General features: G+C 39.2%; 1 protein-coding gene across 4 annotated transcripts in view; it reads left to right on the top strand.

Moving 5' to 3' along the window:
• The window catches only part of KIAA1217 (KIAA1217 ortholog), a 370,126-nt gene that overhangs the window by 68,049 nt on the left and 281,435 nt on the right, over positions 1 to 20,642 (top strand). Inside the window, exon 1 of one of the 4 annotated variants that reach the window (XM_068673719.1) lies at positions 9,402 to 9,560. The exons of the other annotated variants lie outside the window; for them this stretch is intronic. The gene's annotated coding sequence lies outside the window, so the exon portion shown is untranslated. Of the gene's footprint in view, positions 1 to 9,401; positions 9,561 to 20,642 lie in introns of those variants that run through there. 4 annotated transcript variants of the gene reach the window in all.

Below are 20,642 nucleotides of genomic sequence, written 5' to 3'. Positions count from 1 at the left end.
CAGCAATGTTCAGACTGCCCTGAGGGTGTCTACAGAAGCGGGCCTTGCTTTTACCAGGGTGGATTAGGTTTTGCACAAAACTCTCCAAATTGTTGTGTGTGTACAATTCTTGTGGTGATATTTTTTTTTTTTTTTGGTGGTGGTTTACATTTGTTGTTTTGTTTCTGTGTTAGTTTTTCCCATTGGTATTTGGCAGCTCTCTGCATACTGCCTTTCAGACCTTGGTAAAACTGTGGGCCTTACATCTTAATACCACAGTGTCAGGTATGGGACCATGCTGGTTTGATAGGAACTTGATGAAACAGTTACAATATGGAAATTAGAAAAATAGATGCCTAGACTCTTAGCTATGATTTTCATGCTGTTGCCTGTCATTTCCTGCTGAAGAACACTGAGAGGCTGATAGTCATAGAATCATTAAGGTTGGAAAAGGTCTCCAAGGTCATCTCGTTCAACCATCTCCCTACCACCAGTATCACCCACAAGACTATGTCCCTAAGCACCAGGTCCAACCTTTCCTTGAACACCCCCAGGGACTCCACCACTTCCCTGGGCAACCCGTTCCAATGCCTGACTGCTCTTTCTGAGAAGAATTGTCTCTTAATTTCCAACCTGAACCTCCCCTGGTGCATCTTGAAGCCATTCCCTCTAGTCCTATCACTAGTTATCTGCAAGAAGAGGCTGACCCCCAGCTCCCCACACCTTCCTTTCAGGTAGTTGTAGAGAGCGATGAGGTCTCCCCTGAGCCTCCTTTCTCCAGACTAAACAACCCCAGTTCCCTCAGCCGCTCCTCACAGGACTTGTGTTGCAGGCCCTTCACCAGCTTTGTAGCCCTTCTCTGAACATGCCTCAGGGCCTCAATGTCTTCTTGTGGGGGACCCAAATCTGAATACAGTGCTTGAGGTGCAGCTTCACCAGAGCTGAGTACAGGGAGACAATTGCCTCCCTGGTCCTGCTGGCTACACTATTCCTGGTACAAGCCAGGACCAGGATGCTGTTGACCTTCTTGGCCACCTGGCACACGTGTGCCATGAGGCACACATCAGATATAGGAACACCCAGGACTGGAAAAGAGTTGTGGAAGCATAAATGGCTGGTATTATAGAAGAGGCCAGAAATACTTTTTTTTTTTTTTTTTTTTTTTTTTTTTTTCCCTGGGCTTAACAATTGCAAATTGCATTTGGAACTGAGCTTGCTGCTGAAGCATGGAATTTGTCCAATGTGGGATTGAGCAACACATTGTTGTGTTGAGAACAGCACTTTAGAAACTGAAGTGCTTTGCCAGTGGATCGGAGGGGAATTCTGAAATGTAGAGGACAATTCTAAGGTCAGAGAGTGTGCTGTGCTAAGCATATTTGACAAAAACATCAGCAGCTGAAAGTGAGGGTCTTCAGTGTTTTGTGGAAGGGTCTGAAACTGTCTGTCTCTTTTTGGAGTCAGCATAGCACTCTCTCTCTCATAACAAAACATTTCAGAGTTCTTAAAATTCATGTTAGTAACTCAATAGTCTTAAGCCAAACCATTATGCTTTCAAGTCTGTGTGTAAGTATAAAAGTGTAATGATAGTCTTGTCAAATGATATTGAGGCAAAAACCTTCAAACCTCTTCTGAAGTGGTAATCGTGCTGATGGGTGGGCAGAAGCTACGTCCTTAAATGGTGTTGCTGTTCATATCTGATTTTTTGCCAAAGAAAATTTTCTAAATAAGCTTGGCTCCCTGAAAGCTAGTTGTAGGCTGTATTTGCATCTGGATGTATCTGGATAAAAAAGTTTGCAGTGTAGCCTTGTATTTGAAACATCATCCCTCAAAAATTATTGGGCATTTCTAGATGCTGGGCTTTATTCTTTTTATCTTATACAATCTGAGTTTGTGCACCTACTGATTCTCCCCTATCTCTATCGATTGCTTTTCTTACTTGCTTCCTTGTTCTTCTACATCGTTGCTGCTTCCACGCTCATTTTCTTTCCACCCTTTGCTACTTTTTCCATTAGCTCTCAGTCATATGGCTACCTAAGCCAACATCAAGCTAATGTTGCGCTCTACTCATTTCAGTTCAGCAATAACCTTGTCTGTCTCCTGCTGGTTGCCTCTCTTCCTTTGAACGTTGGTACAATGTAGACCGATCTTAAATCTGGGATGGCTGGAGTGCAGTATCTGGAAACCTCAGCTGCTCTTTGGGGGCAATGTCCAGGCATAGAACAGGCAGCAGTTGTCCTGCTGGAGCATACTTCTCCTGCGCAGGCTACGGTTGACTGGTTTTTCTGTCTTTCTCCCAGGATTTGGCCTCAGAATATCATGCTTTTAACTACTTGCTCTAATTATGTTAAAATGCTCATAGGTAACGCGTTAACGAACGTTAGTAGATTTTCCCCTCTAAATGTTTCCCATTTTCACTTAAAGTTGATTATTCACAAACACCTGAGGAGAGGCACTAATATGTTCTGAATTGGTGCAGTACATGATACTGATGTTCTTCACTTCCACTTGGCTGTTGATGAATCCTGTTTTCAGTCTGGCTTGCGTGTTTTTATTTGTCACTCTGTTTCTCTGTCCGTTAGCCAGTTTTGACACTGTCAATCCTGAGCAGCAATTTGCTGAGCTTTAAATAACCTAAGTTTTGAACTCTCTGACCAGTACTATTAAATAGTGACAGGATTAGTCAAGGAGAAAGAGGGGGTGGGGGGGGAAAGGTTCTTGATGAACTGACCTAATGCAATTGAATGGACTAAAATTGGCCTTGTCATTCTTCCACTTGCTTTTAGGAATCTCAAGGTAATTATAATTGGCAAAGCCAGTCATGCTATATCTCAAAAAAGCTGAAGTTATAATGCATTTTTTTTTCTGATGATTTGCCATTCCCTTTGAATTTATATAAATAAAATATAATGAAGTTAACAATTGCTTTATCTTATGGTGTACACATCACATAAACAACGTACCAGTGGTAAATTGAAGGCAAATATCCAAGCAGAACAAAATAATAATAATAAAAAAAATGGACTAGACAGCAAATGTAGATGATGCTAAGGAGGGCTGGGTCTAGTCCCACTTCTGTTGGTTTGGTTAGTTAGAAGCCATGCTTATGTTCCACATGAACTGCAACTTTGTATATGTGTTTTGCATTTATTAACTATGTTATGAAGATGATACAGACAGAGATGAAACTGTTATAGAGGATTTGGGATGGAACAAGCATGCTAATGAGCCTATGCAAAAATGCATCTATTAGCCAGATGGTGAGTTACACTGGCATCAGCTTCTGTTTACCATCTGTTTAATACTCAGAAAGAGGCAGAAAAGGAGCTAGAAGTGGTGTAGAGGAACAGCAAACAGTAATAGTGTAGTAACCTTCACAATCTGTACTGAATGCTGTTTCTCTCAAGTAGTTAGAGTGAAATACCTGTTTCTTGCATCTGGTATGGGACACCAAACTACTGAGAACTCTATAAGCTTATCACATGCTCAGTTCTCCCCTGCATTCTCCAACCCCAGCATTCCCTGGGGAAAAAAAAAAAAAAAAAAAAAAAAAAAAGACCAGTAGTCCCTCGTAGTAAGAAAAATACTTTTAAAAATTCAAAGCAATTTACAATTATAGTAAAAAAACAAACAAACAAACACGTGCTTTAAACTTAAAAAATGATTATCACTGGGAGGAAAAAGAAAAAGGTCCTGAATTTAGAGAGAGAAGGGCTTAAGGTAAGGACAGGCCAATAACCTCATTAAAATGCTCATTTAAATGCAGTTTGCAGTCTAAACTAATCAAGCTATGGAGTGACACAGTCAGGAAAAATATTAACCCAATGTTGTATTGACAGAGGTCAATATTTTAGGCTAAAAGTGGAAAATTCTGAGTTGATTAACAGTGTCCTTATGCAAAGGCAATTTAATCTTAATTTTGATTTTTGCTTGCTCACTAGAGGGTAGCAGAGAGATTGAGTGAGAGCATTTTAGCACAGCTTGTGCTCAGTAGAAATGAGTACACTTGCTAGCTTCTGCATTCTTAGACAAATCTGGTGCCCTTCAAGCTCGTTGGTATACCAGACAGCCTGTGTTTGCTGCTGAGTGTAAACCAGCACTGTAAAACTTAAAAGCATCGTTAATGCAGTTTGATACAATTCTAAATCATTCATGGTTGTAGCATTGTTAACAATTGAATGTTTTGTTTTTTTGTTTTTTTTTTTTTTTTTTTTTTTTTTTTAAGCTTATAAATACAAGCGTTTTCAGGATGCACAAATTTTGCAGGAAGCACATTTCCAGTTTGACGATATTGTAAGTGCAAGACACTTTCCAATGTAAGAACAGATCAGGTTAAAACAAGACCCTGACCTTGGAGGGGTACTGCTGTTCTAGGCTGTGCTGGTATACATTCTGCTGCAGTAAACACCTGCAGCCCAAAATCTCGTTAACTACTGGGATGAAAGATGCTGTTACACTGTGCTCAGTTGCTTGCTTGGTTAGCACACACTTCACAGATTTGGAAGGCATGCTGGCACAGAGCAGGGACTAGGAACCCCAAAAAAGAATGTAGCTAGGCTTTCCTGAACTGAAGCCTGTATCTCAGCATGACCAGAGATCTTGGTGCAATATGCTACATGGGAAAATTTTTTCTTTTACAAAATTCTCATTGTTTTTGTTTTCCAGTATATCCCTATTTCATGCATTGTCCAGCCTTTCTGCTTTTCCCTTTTTAAGTCTTATGTTTCCTTCCTTTTGAATCTTCTGGCATCTCATCTGTTTTAATCTTCCAGTAATAGAGACTTTGTGGCATGTTAACTATTACTGTCTCAAAATTCAACAAATTTCAGCGTGAGTTACTTCTATTCTTTCCAAGGTACAAATCTCTGAAGAATTATCCTGAGAAGAGCTTCAGAAAGCTCTGTGCTGAAGTGTGGCTGTACCATACTCCTATGGTATTAACAGGGAAGCCAAAAATGTTACCCCTGTAAAAGAGGGCTCACCTTTATGTGAGCCCTCCATGGCAGATGGGATGGAGGGGTTGCCTGTTAGGTGTTGCCCAGCTCAATGTTCCTCCTGTCAAGTGGCTTCTGTGGAAAAAATATTTAGGAATCCTTTGAGTGGATAACCCCTTACCATTAAAACCTTTCTCAGTTTTACCTCACTTCTTGTCTGAATTCCACAAAAAGACTGAAAGCCACAGAGGGGATTCATAAATGTGCTCCATATTAAATATTATGAGAAACAAAAAAGGAAGCATGTTGATGTAGAGAACTGTCCTCCTTGTTTTGCTGATTCAGATGTTTCATGATGAAACATCTAGAAAACAAAACTGAAATATAAACTCACTTTGTACCCTGTATAAGAAATTAAATATGGTTCTTTTCATCAAATTGAATTACCACATCAGTCTTCAAAGACTTGTGAGGCTTTGGAAGCTTCGTGTTGCAGCACAGCAGACAGATGTCCTGTCTACAGTTGAAGCTTTATTGTGTTTCACTTGTGTGATGGATCATGTCTCTGCTCTGTTCTTTTATCTCTGTTATAGAAGACATTTTGGACTTTGATTCATACCAGGAGTGTAAATAATGCAATTGGTTCTGATATGCTCCAGTGAGAGTGAGCCATCAGACGAGCAAAGGCCAGATAATATTTCATCTACCTGAAATCTGGATTGGAATTAGCTGCAAAACCAGTTATATTATCTATTTTCAATGAATTTCTTATGTATTTTTAATGAATTCTTTTAAAGCATCCTTTTACAACAAATTTCTAAAAACTTATGAAATTAATATAGAGAGATTTACAGGGATATTCATCCCTACTCTGAAGCTGCTCAGGAAACTGAGATTTGGATAGCAGTTCAGAGACCGTCATTCCACCACAGCAGTACTTAGCTCAGTCTTCAGAAAGTACTTACTCTTCTTTCCTTCATCACAAGAGGCTCACATCTGTTTTTTCCCCCTTGCTTTAAGTCTGTGGCTTTTGACTCCTCCTCCCTTCCAGCCTGCAGATTCCTGTATAGCAAATGTATGCCAGCCTGCCAGTGTGCTCACTTGTCTTCACCAGGGGTGAGAGGAGCCTACTACTCTCTGTTAGCATACTTGTGCAAAGACTTTAAAAAGCACTTCAAAACCACGCTTTCAAAACAGTGTGTCAGGAAGTGTGGGGAATGTAAACACCCGTGATGTATAGGTAGTAAGTGCTGCCCTAGAGTGTGTTCATCACAAATAGACTTTCCCAGTCCCTATCTCCACAGTCAAGTGTAGTATTCCAGTTAAAAATAACTGTTTTGAAGTTCACATTTGTCCAGGATCCTGCTAGCAGCTATACATTGTGTTTGTTAGAAGCACAAAACCCCAATACCCTCTGCCCCCAGACAACACAAACACCAGCCTATCCCAGTCTTAGGACTTTGATATTTCTATCATTTTGGTCTTTAGGTCTGTAACAATTTGGGAAACTGGTGTTTGTAAAGCTACCTCCTGCCTCTGGTTTTGTTATCTGGTCTTTTCCCCTGTGTCTTCATCCTGTGATTTTTGTCCAGAATTTTCCAAAAGAGAAGCACCAAACTGATGTGTTTTGGGTCCTGCCATCTGGTTCATAAACCCTTAAGTGGGTTGAATTAACGTCCCTTTCTTTTGGCTTTTCAAGCTGCTTTTCTACACAGAAGTGATGTCTCCATACTTTAAGGACATATTTTCAACAGAAAACTGGCTTTGACAATATCATGCACATGACGATGCATTATTGTAGGCACAAAGGTGACATTAGCACCACTGGACACCAATGTTTTGTGTCAAGCTACTCCTGTGGTTTGGGATCCTGCTTTCCCCACTGCTAGCCTTTGGTGAGGCTGATAGCCTTTCTCCTGATGTTTCCAACAGATGTTCTCTCAGTATGGGGGAAGAAGGCCTCACCTTCATAACCAAAGTGCAGCTCACCTGGATACACAGATGAATCTACAGCATTAAACAGCAATATCAAAGCACCTAACAGTGACAAAATAGAAATGTAGTCATTTCTTATCCCTCCTTATCTATCTCATCTGCTTTTTTGTCTCCTTTTTATTAGTCAATGTACGCTTTTTTGTTGTTGTGTGAGCTTGTCTATTTATGTTTAGAAGATGACAATCATTTTATTGACACTATCAAATCATAAATGTGAGTAATGTGTTTCAATGTGCATCGCATACGTTTATCAATATTTAAGAATTTTACAAGTTTTCTTACATGGTATTTATAACCCCCCAGAGTATTTTACATGTATTCAGGCCGCTTCAGTTCATGTGCTTCATCTAATTAAACTGGACTGGTGATCTTGTGTTTCTTTTCTCTTTTTCTTTTTTTCTCTCTCTCTCTTTTTTTTTTTTTTTTTTTTAAACACAGCAACCTTGCTGGCCTCTCATTAATAAATAACTTGTTAAATGATAAATTCCTGCGAGCATGGACTTATTATTCAAGAAGGTAGTGAAAATAATAGCTGGGAAGGCACAGAGTCATCTACAAATTTAGTTTATGTAAAAATAGCCTAGATTATGGGAAGTATGCAAAACCGTGCAGGGTTATAAATGGCGAATGTGTGTGCATATGCATGTCATTTCCACAAGCTATTCAACTAATTTTTGCTCAGTGCCAAACCTTGCAACTTTGTTATATCCACCTCACGGTGCTTGACACTGCAGGCATATGTTAAATACGTGAGCCTGCAGTTGTCCCCGGTTTGTTCTATAGAAATGTCTTTACCTTACCCTCTCCCCAGAGCGCCGGTAACTGCTGCTGACTTTGTGCCAGTGCAAGGGAACTGCCTGGGTAATGGCAGCCCTCTTCTCCCTCCATCTTTTTGTTCCCCTTTGAAATTGTCTTTTGGAAAGTTCCTCCACAGGAAGGTACAAGCTGCATTCGTTTGTAAGGAAGAAGAAAAGACAACCTTGGACAAACAAACCTCTTTCTCATTTACAGCATTATTCATTGGCAGTATAGCAAGCATTTTTTTTGTTTGGTTGGTTGTGGGTTTTTTATTTTTATTTTTTCTCTCTCTGGGATTTTGTGTATTTATTTTGCATAGGTAGGACCTCTTGTAAATTGTTTAATACATAGCCATGTGTGTATGCGGCCGTGTCTGTGCAGTCTCATGCCTGAAGTGCATGTCAGCACTCAAGTTTGCTGTGAGTTCCCTCAATTTAGATTCCTTGTTACTCAGTCCCAGCGTAATCTTATTTAAAAATGTCCAAAGCACTGCACTTCAAAAGAGAACTATTGCATTGCTTTAGGTGAATATAGGTATCCCCTGAATTCAGGCATCCTAGGAAAACTAGGACAGTGTACTTGGTGCGTGTGCATCTACACTGCTTCTAGAAACTTAGTTTGGATACTTGACTGATGTCAGTAGTAATGGGTTATTTCAATTTTTAGTCTTTGTGCTTTATAGTAATATAAACCTGCAAATATTGTGATCTGTGAGTGCCTTTATCATTCTCTATTAAGGCCCTTTTCTGTCTCTCCCCTGCTTATGTTTTTGGTTAGGAAGAAATGTGGGTTTTAAAGCTCGTAAGTGGCTGATTTCACATAGACCACATAAATGAGAGTTATGAAAGCACAGCGTGCTCGGCGCGGGTAGGGCTGTGCTGACCTTGCCTCCCTGAGGACCAGGAGCATTTTGGCTGCCATTCCACACTCTTTCATTTTTATTGGATATTTGGAATATCTTCATTGAGAAGTTAGTGGCCTTTGTTGCAGATTTTAAGGGTATGACCTATAAGATATAGAGGCAGCATGGATCGTCTGCAGGGTGCTTGAAGGTTTAATACTTTAAAATGTTTAATATATTCCCACTGTCAGGAATGCCCAGAGAAGGGAGCACAAGGGAAGCTACCCTCCCCAGCAGTGCTTTCTTTGCAGCAATGGAAGCCATTATTCAATGGGGATGAGAGACTATTTCGACTGCTTTAGCTTTTTTTTTTTTTTAATCTCCCTCATACTTGTGGATGAGGAAGTGTATTTTGCACATTGCAAGCATCAACTTTCTCAGTAGGAAAAAAAACACCACGGTGTCAAATGAAGCCCTACAGTGGGCTCCAATCCCAGGGGCTAGCTCAGGAAAGTCCCCTTTATATCTAAAGGGAAACGAGGTATTTAGGTGAAGCCTTGCCTGCTTTGTCTCAGTCAGGCATGTACAAATGCAGGATTAGGGGATGCAGTCGAAGTTGCACAGTAGTTTGTTGGTGCATAACTTGTGTCTGTTGACCCCGTGGCCGGTGCCGGCATGCTAATGCCCAGACAGAGGAGTCAGCAGTCACTTTCACTGCTTCTGCTTCGTAAGAACAGGCAGGGGAATAAAGCCAATGTCCGGGGGAGATTAAGGCTACACGCACCAAAGTCTCCATTTGCAAAGTCCTCATGGTGGTGGTGGAAGCGGTAGGGGGAACTACAGGTTTTTACAGAGTTACTCATTTTCTTTTGCTGAGGAAGAAGGCAAATTGCAATCTCAGGAACTTGGCATCTCACTGGATGGTTTCTCATGCTTATAGGAGACTGACTGATTAATAGGTGATGTGGGCAGTGAGAGCTTTCCGGCTCACCTCCTGTCTGCTGGAGCGCTGACACGTGAGTATGCAATGTGCACAGCTTCCACATCCCATTTGTGTTTCGGTGATAATTTGTTTGGGTATCTCAGGGTAGAGCTAAATATGTTAATGATTTTCGTTTTTCCTGAGGATTTTGGAATCTGGCCCTCATTTATCTTAATGATTTGTCTAACCTCCAGTAAGGTTTTGAACAACTGTATAGGTTAAGGAAACCTCAAGAGAAGCAAGGCGGTTAACTTCATTGAAACTTAGTGAAGTTTGGACACGAGTTATTTATGATCTTTTGAAAGCCTAATTGGTAGTACTACTGCTTGTTTTTTTGTTTTCCAAAGAAGTGCAAGGCAGTGCTCGTAAGTTTTAAGTACTTATTTTTTTGTGTGCAAGACGCTGTATTGCTTGTGTCTCTTGGGGTATGTTAGTGCTGCATGCTCCGACTGCTCCACTGCAAGAAAGAAACTGCTTAATAATGTTAATTCACTGTTTTGATCGGAAATCTTTGTTGTTGCTTCCAAGTAAGAAGGAACGCCTTCCCGTGTTTCCTTGTAGTCCTCTTGTAGCATTACAGGCTGGCTTTGTTCTTTTCTGTTCTCGCCAGGGAACTACCCTAGTTTCAACAGCTCGGCCGACTGCTTGCCAAGCCGCCTCCTCCAGCACCGCAGACCAGCTTTGAGGGGGAGATGAGGGAGTTGTTCTGCAACAGCAGGCTAAGGCACAGCAAGCAGCAGGGGCAGAAACGATGTTTTAAAGGCTGTGTTTAGAAATCTGCTATTTTAATGTGGCAGCAGACAGGATGCATCTAGACAAGAAGAAAAATTTTTTTTTTTTTTTTTTTAATTATTACTTGAGCTGTCCTTAGCTTTAGTAGATCTTGCTACGTATACTGTTCTCAGAAGTTGCATGGTACATTGTTGACTTTTATGAATAAGCCCAGTGGGGCTAGGGGAAGAACATCATTATGCATTATTGTTATAAGTTTTCTTTATTTTATTTTTTAATATTGGCTCCTCTTCTCTCTCCTCAACTTTCCTGCTCTCTTCTGAGTGCTGCACAGACATCCCCAGACATTGCTGCCAGCAGCAGGAGAGGAGCAATGACTCCTGCCTACAAAGGGATGCAGCAGCCCGCCGGGGCTTTGATCCCAGTATGGAGGGCATAAGGAAAACATTGAGGAGAAATATCCAAACAAGGACTTGAAAGAGGTTGCTGCCAATAAAACGGAGAGGTGAGAAGAGAATTTCCTCAGAAAAAAAAAAAAAAAAAAAAAAGCTCAGCCAGCTCTGAATCTTTCTTCTTAACCTGGCTGCAGTGAGCTTTCCATCTGCAGGTTTTCCTTTTGGTTATAAGGAGATTAGAAAGTAATCAGTGAGTGAGTTACTCAGTGAGGGTGGAAGTGGTTTTTGGGGGGAGAGAGAGAACTACAGAGGGATCCAACCTGTCATGTTCAGCCTTGCATGGAACTTTCTTTGCTCAGATATTCAGAGGACCTATACAATACTACAGGCACTGTTTAGTGTCACTAGTGCTCTGTGCCCTCAGAAAAATTACTCTCAGGTCATTCAGCAAATCTACTTGAATCTTTTGCATACAGATTTTTTTTGGTCTTTAGATGTTCTTACTTTTTTTTAGAAGGTGACCATTCTTATTGGACAAGCATTGTTTGTAGTTTACATGCACATTTATTACTAATATGAAAGATTAAAACTTGCTTGTAAAGAAAGTCATAACTGGATAATTTCTTATAAATACATCTCAACATTTCTTATGCATTGTGCTTGGCTTATAAGAAGCAAATATTTCTATTAGTTACATATGCAAGTAATAGAAACAGTTCGAAAAGTTCAGGTGATGGCCAACAACAGCCATTTTACAGCTTTTTTTTTTTTCTTTAAGAAGAAAATTTCAGAAAAAAAAATCAATATAATACAAGACTAAAGTTAAAGTGAAATGCTTGTTTCTTCTTTGGAAATGTTTGACCAGATTTGGGGATCTCATGCGATGACTGCCTGGAAGGCTGAGGCTGTGTGTGTGTGTTTAACTAATATGATTAATATCACTATGACAGCAGAGTTCAGTAAAAATTCCCAATGCAACTGTTAAAGATATGTTAACATAGAATATAGAGATGTATTCCTGCAAAGATTAATGGTCTTTCATCTATTCTTGAAATGCTCTTAAGTTTCAGAAAGTACTTTATGACTGGGTTGATATCTAGCTCGTGTTATTAATGACTTAATTGTAATATAGATACAAGCTATTCATCTCTACATCTTGCTGACTTGGTATGGCAAAGCAGAGTTTCAGAAAAATGTCTATTAAACTGAAAAGGAGAAAAATAGCACCATCAGTCCAATCGTATGCATAAACTGTAGCACCTTCTCGCAGGCTATAACACCAGCCCCCCCTCCAGGATGCTGCTTATCTCATCTCCAGGAAAGTGAAAAATGGCTCAGGGTAATGGATGAAAAAAGATGGCATGAAGTTTCATGATTGTCATAAATCTTCGTGCAAAAAAGGCTCAGTAGCAATGGTACACCTCTCTGAGATGTACTTCTTAAATATTCTGAATGGATCACCAACTGTCTCTTTTTTTTTTTTTTTTTTTTTTTTGGCACAGTCAACTGAAGGCAGTAGTTTTAGATCCCTGTTGTACTTTTTCTGATGGCAGTAACAGTTGTGATAGTAAACTTTATCAAGTAAGCTCAATTTAGCAAGTGTTTAAGAACACAGATATCAGTCTCTGCCACCACTTTTCTTTAAAGATAAGAAAACAATTTAAAATAACTTTCTGAATTAGGATTTTGCATATATTTTACTTCCACTGGAGGTTCAGGCTAGATGTCAGGAAAAGGTTTTTCACTGAGAGGGCAGCTGAGCACTGAACAGGCTCCCCAGGGCAGTGGTCATGGCACCAAGTCTGCTGGAGTTCAAAATGTCTTTGGGCAACACTCTCAGACACATGGTCTGACTTTGGGGTGATTCGGCAGGGAGTCAGGAGTTGGACTCAATGATTCTTATGGGTCTCTTCCAGCTCGGGATATTCTGTGATTCTGTGATTGTGTGATCCGCTGTATAGCGCTCATCTCATATACCAAATTCTATTTCTGTGAACCTGGCAATTACTCTGTTACTTTCTGAGAAAAACAAAGTAGTAGGAATATATTTTTGAATACTGTGAAACTAGTAGTTATAAAAACCTTTAAACTTGGTGATTGTGTCTTATCGGTTCCTAGCCTGTCACGTACAAGTTGAGGTGTAGAGAGGTCAGATGGAGTGTTCTCTTATGTGAAGGAAAAGCATGCTTGAGTGAAAAACATTAAATAATTCTGTGTGTCAAGGACTGAAAGGGTAAAACATCTCCAAATTTGAGTTATTAAGACTGCTCCAAATTGAGTTTTTCTCATCATGAATCCCAGAGGTTGGTGAGAGTTTAACCAGTGATTTCTAGGGGTATGTGGCACACTCAGTGTCCCATGGTGAAGCTGCTTGATGCTGAGCATTTCAGGAGAGCAGGTTTGCAACAACGTCACTAGCTGCTTGGAAGAGACCCCAGTATTATCTGTGTTAAGGAACAGGATTCACTTTGCTGGCACTGGAAAGGAGGTGTTTTGTTTTTTTTACCCCTTTAGCTTTGGATTGTAACAAATATATACATACATACATATATATATATATATATATATATATATATAAGTGAATGCAATTCAGTTGATAAAATTTGTCCGTGTGTTGTCCTAAATATTATATTTATATATTTTAATTTCCTGAGTGCAATTGCCTCAGCCAGACTCTGGGTCTGACAGCTGACGTAAATGGAGCTGGGCCTTTCAGAGTCTTTTGAGGACTGGCCCTGTATATTGGTCTGTTTTTATATATAGAAAACGGAGCTGTGGCTTACTGAAGTGCATAAATAGTATTTTCCATTGTTCCTAACCAAGTGTACTTCAATTACTGTAACTGATTGTGTCTGCATTTTCCAGTGCTAGATTTCCTATTTGTTGTGTCTAAGTATGTATTTAATATAAGGACACAAATATTTGTAATATAATAACCTTTAGATTTGAAAAACATTTGTAAATAAATGTGAGTAGACATAAAAGATTGCAGAATAAAATAAATAAAAAAGGAATAAAGTGTCTCAACATCCTGCAATGAGCTTATTCCCCAGTACAGTGCCTGAGGCTCAGTGGACCTGTGGTGATTCCTCACTTATTGAGCACATACAAAGTCTACTACCAGTGTAAAGCAGACTAAATAGCAGATGAAACTAGAGCTCATTTCATTTTGTAGCCTTTTTTTTTTTAATAGCAAAAGCATGGTTTTATCTGTCCTTTGTTCAAAATTTGCCTCAGCTCTTTCTGCGTGACTCACAGTAAATAAGCTGCAGATAGAGTTGTTGCAAATAAATCAATGCAAAACATTATATGTGGGAAATGCTTTCTAGCATTTCCTTCCCTCAACCATCATTCACATTGCCAGTTTATGCTAATTTAACAAAACTATTCACTTATAAATTTGTGGGAGGAGGGGTTTTTAAGGCATTTTATAAATATTAGCAGAAATTGAAAGCAAGGCCTCTTTCTTCTCAGGCAGATGTTGGAAACCGCTAGGTTTGCAGCATCACTCTTCTCTCTCCCTTTCTCAATAACTTATTTGATGCAGAGTGTAATTAGCTCACCAAGAGACCTTGTCTCAGCACTTCCCTCCATGTGTTAGTGAAAGGTTGGTTTGGATGGCTTGGATTGTGGGTTCAGGCTGAAGCTAGTAGGGGTGGGTATCAAAGCTTGGCTCTCCTGCATCACTCAGGTCTGCAGCTTTGTGGTAAAGGGTGTCATCACAGGTGAAATAAATGGTGTGCACAGAGAAGGGGCTGGTGAAAGCTCTTCTTCTTTCCTCTAATTTCCCACCTTCTGGCTTAGACATATTCCTGGAGGTGTCTGCAGGTTCTGCTCTCCAATTTTTGAGTTTCCTCCCTTGCTATAAGGTGTCCTTAGGCATCTCCAGTAGGTGTGCAGAAGTAATAGGCACTGTTTAATTAGGCACTGTTTAATTACGCACTGAACATTCACTGTTTAATTGTGGTTTTCCTGGCAAATGAAGGAGCAGATCTGGACTTTGCCTAAAGAAACATACAGGAGTATACACAGTGGTAAACTGAATACAAAGAGGTAGGATGAAACTTGCATTATTTGCTGCTGCCCTGATGCTTCAGGGCATGCAGTCAGCCTGCAGTCTGGCATATATATATATATATATATATATATATATATATATATATATATATATATATATACACTTATATATAATTAAATAAAATGAAGAAAATGCTAGTTTTTATAATAGCTAACCCTTTTGTAGGCTGTTTTAATGCTTTAGAGTTTCATTTTAGTTCCTCATGGAAAAAAACAACAACAACAACAACATATTATTCAGCAACTCAGTTGCATATGATGAAAAGTTTGTGGTTGGAAGCCATGAGAAAGGGCTTATTAATAAGCCATTTTCTCTGCCATGTGTAAATTAGGTAAATATGTGAGGAACTAGCTCAGGTAGCAATTAAAACTGAGTTTCTTACAAATACAGGCATGTGGACACAAAGTGAAAGAATGAGAATTTTGGAAAGGGTTTTCTTAATTTTTCTTATCTAGAGGTGTGTTTTATTTGTCTGTTTAAGATCATTGTCTGTAAACTACAAGTCCAACACAAAAACTAAAATTGAAATTTGGATATCAGGGCAAGAAATGTTATTTTGATGTGATTGCATTGTCTCTTTTACAGATTATGTCCACCAGTAAAGCTAAGTTTTATTTTTCAGGGAATGGAAAACTGAACATTTTTTTTTCTCTTCTTAAAGAATTTTGTAGTCATATAGCTCATTTTCAGCAGAAATTAAGAAATCTTGGCTCAGTTAAATAACTGTACGTGTTAGCTCTGAAATCTCAGTGTAAAATCTGCAGCAGTAATTGATGTTTCATGTTTTTGGTGTTCTTAATATTCTTAGCGAGCTAGAATAGTCTATAAGAAGTCATCTTCTGTGGCTACAGTGGTTCAGAGGCCCTTGGCTTTATTCTACGCTTAATAGTTTAAAAAAAAAAAAAAAAAAAAAAAGTGATTTTCTAGCAAGACTGTTATGATATAGGACACATCAATTTTGTGTGAGCAGTGATAAATAACAGTAACATCTGTTACAGATGTTAAAATAGCTAAAGATTAGGATGTGAGTGAGTCACAGTGACTCGGCTTTCTAGGTCTGCACAGGCATCCAGCAGGTTAGAATATTATTTAGGTGTACAGGAACTGCCTCCCCAAAATTGTAGATGCCTTTTCTGACCTTTCATTCAGCCCAGCATTAACTACCTGCATTCAATCCCTGGGCAAGTAGTTGGAGACCTGCATCTCTGGAGATGTGCAACGGGTAAAACACCTTAGGTGTCTGCCTTTATCTGTCAACTATATGAGGAGCACAGATACCTCAGCAGACCGATCCAGACAGTTTAGCTTCCTTCAGTGCCTGTCTGCCACATCTTGTGTGAGTGATCTCAGCTGAAGGAGTGTGAAGTTGTAAGTGCTGTCTGCTCTTTAAGTTGGGTTTGGGCCATTCGACAGCCAAGAACTCAAAAGTCATAGAGGAAATGAAGGTGGAGCCAGACTCCAAGGTAGTGATTAGGGTATTCACCTGTCTGGTCACTGTTTCCAAGCCAGTTCTTGCTTTTAAAATCCTTAAGCAGTGATTGAAAGCATAAAATGTTTACATATGCTTCCATCATTGCTGCCACTACTGCAGACTTGGCCACATCTCATTTTTCAGCACTTTAAAATAACTTAAGCTGTATGCTGGAGTCTGCCTGTCTTGGAGCACAGCTGATCAGCAGATGCTTATCCACCATAAGCATGTCTGTGGGTAATTAAAGCTAGCGCACGGGGAACTTTTCCTAGAAACGTAACTAAGGAGTCACCTATTCAGTTTCAGTGCCTAGAAGATCAGGTGGTTCTGGATAACGGGTGAATGAAAAACCTACTTAAAACCTTACGTAGGTTTTAAGTTTCACCTTGGCATTTTATTTCCTTTGCACTTTGTCTTTCTGCTACCTCTGGGCTTCCAGGGGAGCTCTTTGCATGTGGTTCTCTTTGTGGCTTCCCCTCTCTCATCAGCAAATTACTGGCCATCACTCACACCTCACCGAAAACTGAAACAACTGTATGTTAAACTGAAGCTATCTAGACTTTTCTTAAATACAGTCTTTCCTTTTTTTTTTTTTTTTTTTTTTTTATGTCAGGAATAGTCAAGTGAAGCTTATCTCAGAGATGTTTATGAGCTGATAGTCCTGGCTTCTTCAGTGTCTATCGATGAAGGAGTTGGTTATGTCTTTTATCTCGGACTTGCAGGTATTATCGTATGTATGTGTGAAAGAGGGAAGAATGCAATATAGGGAAAAGGGATTTTCTGCCAAGTGAGTACCAGCTCTGACAAATGGATGTCACTTGACTTGCATGCCACCTGTTTTGTCTCTTGTCCTCCATTCTCATCAGCGTATGCTGAGTGTGTCCAGGGAAATGAATTGCATTTTGTCTTTCTTAACTACTTTGCTGTCTTATGAGGGCAGACTTACTTTGCCCAGGTCATGACAAGTGAAGGAGTTAGTGGAGCTGGCACATTTCTTTTAAATTGGAAGAGATCAAGAGGAGATGTAGCAGTAGAGGGTGGGAATTCTTGCTCTGCAGATGCTGCCTATTTCCTGCATTCATGTCCACAGACACTAAAACCAACATCAAAGAGGGAAATGAATCAAACATATGCACCTCCATGGTTGTTCTACAGCCAATGGTGATTTTAGTACAATTGTTCCTAGTTATTTATTTTGTGATTCACTGATATTATAAACAATTTTTTAGTTGGGGATAACATTGTTTGCTGTAAAATTTCTGTTTCAGTCGTGAAACCTGTATAAAGTACTGAAATAAACATTAGTTTAAAAAAAAATAAATTAATCCGAGGCATCAGATTTCAAATGGTACTTAGATATTGTGTCCAAAGAGTGTCATCTGGATTGATAATGTATTAATTGAAAAATTGAACCCTGATCACTGTTAGAATGTGTATTTTGTATTTTTGTCAGTGTAATGCTTTTGTGTTATATCCTGAGGTCTCAGTGACAAAGTTCTTTCATCATTAACTGAGAATTGTGGAAACTACTTCCAGATTAAGTTTTATGCTTGATCAGTTGCATGTGCTTACTCTAATGACATTAACTTTAAAAAAATAAATATATATAATTGGGAAATAATAATGTATAAGCAAATCTAGGATGTGGTTGTCAAATAGTTTTCAGCCAGATAACAAGCCAGAACATCACTATGACAAAAAGTGAAATATGAGAAATGGGATTTAATTTGTAGAGATTTGGTTTTGCAATATTTTGTCCATCTCCAAATACAGTGATGCCAGATCAGACATCAGTCTGTGGTGATAGAGTTTTGTTCATTTAATTTGCAAGTGTTTACCTTTTATTGTAGCCTGTAACTAAAACCTTTAGCAGAAGAAAGTATTTTTAAGGAAAAACTGAAATTTGGCCTAAGTGAGGAACTAGCATACAGAACTGTAATAGGGAGTAAGGCATGAAAGGGGGAAAGGAAGAAAAAGGAAGTGATTTAGGAAAAAAAATAAATTAAGGGAGGCTTATGAAAAGATGTGTCATTTGAAGCACAATACTAACTATATGATTACAGAGGGAGAGTGGGAAGAAAAAGTAAAATTGCCACTGGTTTTCTATACCTTACTTACAGTAGATAAAAGCTGTACATTTCCTCAGTAGCATTATTGCCTCTTTAAAACCTACTTAATATGTGCAGTGTAAAAAAAAAAAAAAAAAAAGTGTAGATATATTTCCTCACATTTCCAGGTGAAATTTGTGGTGCATACATAATTTGGTATTACAGAAAACTACCCTTATCTTATGCAGTCTTATGAGTGAGTGTACACAATCTGCAATGATGCAGTGAATTAGGTGTTACCCTATCTTATGTTGGGTATTGTTGGAGCAATGATCAGCTCTACTTGTGTCATAAAAGCCTTTGAAAAGTGATGTGGGGAGTATTGATTGTTGGTATAACAAAGAACAAATTAATTATTTTTAATAATTATTCTAGTATTTCAAAATATAAAGTTAGCAATACAGAGAGTAAAAAAGCCTCTTCACAAATCCTGTTCCAGAGTTCAGTAAGCAAGGTTATTTAGTTAATATTCTGAATCCTATCCTGATGCTTTCAAAAATAGCATCTAGTGAGTCACCCATTGGACAAACTCTCTTGGTACTAAAGATTGCTCATTAAGAGCAAACCTCCTGTTTCTGCATTTCAAAAAGCCAAAGGATTAAGGCTTTTTTTTTTTTTTTTTTTTTTTCCAGGAAATGGATATTTTTAACTCAAAGGCCTGGCACCGCTAACTTTGACAGGCTACATAAGATGCCATAGCAGACCTGCAGTGCTGTGCCTGTGGACAATGAAATGTTCCCATCTGAGCAGTGCACCAGTAGCACGGGTGGCTTTCCAGGGCTGCTCAATCTCAGGTCCCCTAGTCATTTACTAACATCCTTTCTTGATGGTCCTGTTTTTTCTTTAGGTGCCCTAAATCATATCCACCATCATTTATTCTTCAGATCTACTAGATTATTTGAATTCAAAGTGTGACGGGAGCTCTTCAGCAAATAATGGCCTCTGCTTTCAAACTAAATTCAAACTAATAAAACACTTATGTAAAAACAACCCTGGAAAAAAATTACCAGCTGTATTGGAATAGAGGATCAGTTAAATTTATTTCCCTAAACACAGTATGCTTTGTGGATTTTTCCTTCAACCACAACAAACTTGAAAGGAAGAGAAACTTAATTCATGAGAATGTAGGTCAGTCAGCAGAACAAACCCCTTTTTTATCCACAAAGGCCCCAGATTTGACAGTCTATATATAATAAATAAGTAATGATTGCGTGTGGACTATACAAACTAAACAAGTTATAAAACTTGGAGGAAAACTGGCTAGACAGTCTCAATCCACTCAGTGTCTCTGGTTCATTCTGAGGCGGTCTCTAGCATCTCTGCTTCAAAAAACAGCAATCACTTGCCATGCCTGCAACATCGCTCTTCATGTCCCAAGCCTGCAGTGGACCATCTCGTGTCCCAGCTGTGTTCTCCTCGGAGAGGAGCATTTCACCGCTGAGCTGGCCATTGAGGTCAAAGCACAGAGGCAGCCAGCTCAGGGGACTGGGAGATGGGGCAGGCACTCTCATCTCTGGTTTCTCACTCGTGTTTCCATCTCTAAGAAGTAACAGCCTCATCTTAATAGGACAGTGAGGCAAGTCAAAGTATTTGAAGATGTCCATGCTGTAACCTTAGAGATGGAAGATGAGCTGTGGCATTTTTCTCAACCAGATGTTTCTGTACCAGAAGAGAGGCAAAGAGGGCTGGGAAAATGATGCTGCAATAATGTGGAGCAAGGGCAGGCCATGAATAAAGTGTGTACAGAAAAGGTTTATTAGATTGCATTAGTATCATGATTCAGCTGGCTAAAGTATTTTATGTTGCTTTCAAAGGTCTGTTGGGCTTTTTCATGTTTTCCATGATAGACGACTCCATCCCATTAAATCCCATGAGTGAGCTCTTCTAGACTCTCTCTCTGCTGCTTCTGAGAAATGTGATTTAAACTTGAATGGTGATGTTTTCTGAAAGACATTTTTTCTTATAAAAATACTCTTCTCTTGCCCTCTTTTTATGTCACTGCATTCAAATCCAATGATTTATCTGACAACACATAGATACTATTGCTGTGTGAAGTGTGTTGTGGAAAAGACACCATGTAAGCTGACATATATATGTAAATTGTAAGCATGCATATAAACTTGAACACATTCTGGAATAATTTCTGGACTTAATCTAGTTGGATGAGAGCTGCTGTTAATAGTTTGGTGTAAGATGTTGAGTCTTCTGTGACAGAATACTTTTGTGATGAACATGAGATACACCTCCAGGACTGCCATGCTTTTCCTTAGCAGGTCGTGGCAATGTCCTGAGAGCTGATGGACAGCAAAAAGATGAGAAAATGCATGAAACT

The sequence above is a fragment of the Anas acuta genome, chromosome 2, assembly GCF_963932015.1.
Source record: "Anas acuta chromosome 2, bAnaAcu1.1, whole genome shotgun sequence".
In the NCBI taxonomy this organism is placed as follows: domain Eukaryota; kingdom Metazoa; phylum Chordata; class Aves; order Anseriformes; family Anatidae; genus Anas; species Anas acuta.
Note: the sequence above shows the minus strand (reverse complement) of the source record. Positions and strands in the feature narration are given on the sequence as shown.